Below are 2,424 nucleotides of genomic sequence, written 5' to 3' on the forward strand. Positions count from 1 at the left end.
GTTCATACTAACATCAACGCCGTAACTCAATACCGTCACTGTATTCATTCAAGATTGAATGTCGTAACCCAGTACCGACATTGTATTCATACATATTTCAGTGCCGGTACTCTCTGTAACTCAACTGTTTGAGTTAGGGTTCGCGATTCTAACGTAAATCTATTGTTATAAATCTATTTAAACACTTATAAAGTAGTTCAAAATCACTTACCTTCTCACAGAAGCCATGTTTACGAGAGGTTGATTGTCCGAGTTGGATGCTTCCTCTTTTTCTTGCTCTTGAGCAATCTTAGCAAGTCTTTGTTTTAATATCTGTTCACCAATCGATTTTGAGTTCGAATGGGCATTTGGTTTCTTTCGTGGAGGCATTGTTATAATTCGGGTAGGTTAATCGACAAAGAAATTTTTGAATCGACGATGAAGAACGGATGAAGAAGAAGAAGACGAAGGATTTTTTTTTTCAAAAACCTAAACCTAGAAGAGTGTCAGTACTGATTCGAGAATGGGGGATATATGTATTTGATTTTTGATTTTAAGTTTTAGTAGAAAGGGTATATAGTCTTTTCATGATGTTTTTTAATTAACCAAAGGATATTTTAGTATTTTCATACCCAAAAATCACCCCTTAACAGACACTACTGGTTGGGGGAAGTAATGCATATCTCCCAATTGTTTTTATTTATCCCCCAATCGTCCGTTCATTATAAATAAGGGCATGTGTGGAAAAAACATCATTGGAATTGGAACTCTACCTATCGAATGGGACTAGAATTTTTTTAAACCCTTCCTATATAATAGGGAAGGAGTATCTCACAAGCTTATAAAAATCGAATTTTCTCCGACATCTTAAAACTTGTACGTTTTCTTGTTGGATTGTGAAGATGCAAATTTTCTTATTGTTTTTTTAAATATGGAATCCTTTTGCTCTTTGCCTTGAAAAATATAAGCAAAACAATCTGGATGAAAAATGAATTCTAGACTCCCCATTAATGATTGATATCCCTAACAGAAAAATGGAAGTTTTTTATTTATTTTTTTAAAATTGAAGGTTATATTAAAGATTAAATCTCAAAGAGGTCTATTACCTACAAGCCCAAGTATCTAGGAAAAGAAAGAAAAAGATTCCCCATCCCGACGGTGACGAGTTTCGAACTCAGGTCGCTGATATCATCATCCAACAACTTTATCATTGTACTACAATGACATCTGCAACAGAAAAATAAACTTGAAATACAATGGACGCTTTTATGGTGACATAAATAGCGTGATGATCATTTCCAAGTGAATGAGATAGTTTTTTCATGTTCCTAAAAATTAACTAAAAGATTGGCCTCCATACAACAACCTAGATGCATGTGCAAGATATCATCATAACTCTAAGTTTAGTTCGGGAAAAATCACGAAATAATCGCCGATAAAAGAGAAAAAAGAAACTGCACATTATAAGCACGCTACCACACCAATGGTATGTATGCTAATAGGGACCATTGGATTATCTTTCGGGAGATCTTTCCGTGAAAATTAGGGTGCATCTAGCACCAATCAAACATCTTCTTTTTTTATGGAAAAAATAATATATTAATTAAGAAATAAAGTGCATTACATGTACTGGAACATCTTTGCCAAAAATATTGGTAATAACATTTGTCTTGGATATTCTAATTTGTAACTGAGAATTCTTAAGGTTCAAATTCTTCCGCCTAGCTTCTTTTGCGATGTAGTGTGCAACAAAGTTGTATTTCCTGTTTATATACTGCACCTGATCTTGGGGGAGCTTGTCAAGAGTTTGTATAGTCTTCTGAATGGTATTATCCGCACTCCACTGAGAAGAATTGCAGGCCTTGTTGATAGTCTCTGCCAGCATTTTGCAATCTGTAGCTAAAGTAACCATAGATAAAATGTCTTCACTTAACCTAGTGGAAGCTTTAAGTAAGGCTTTTGATTCTGCATGAAAGGCTGAGGATGCCCAGTCTGACCTGCTGAAATGTGCATCAAAGACTCATTATCTACCGAATAAAGGATGAAAGCATAACCCATGATCGAATCTTCTTTCTTGTACGCAACATCTATAAAAATTATCCAGTACGTAGAAAATTTTGACCATTTATCCTCCGATTCAATACTTCTTTGACCGATCTTATTCTTTTGGATCTCCTCTGTAGGACACTGTTGGAAGAAGTTCTTAATTTTCTCTATAAGGTTTTTAGGATTTGGAATAATTTTGTCGAAAACCAATGAGCATCTATACTTCTAAATGAACCAAGAAATGGTGGCAATCTTATCAGAATATTGAGCGAAATCTGGTTCCAATATCCAAACTTTAATCCAATTTATTATTGAGTCTGCTTTTATTCTTGTGTTTACGGCTTCTAGAGAGAAACCAAACCAAATAGCTCTAGCAAAAGGACAAAATTGAATAAGATG

The sequence above is a fragment of the Papaver somniferum genome, chromosome 6, assembly GCF_003573695.1.
Source record: "Papaver somniferum cultivar HN1 chromosome 6, ASM357369v1, whole genome shotgun sequence".
NCBI classification, from domain to species: Eukaryota; Viridiplantae; Streptophyta; class Magnoliopsida; order Ranunculales; family Papaveraceae; genus Papaver; species Papaver somniferum.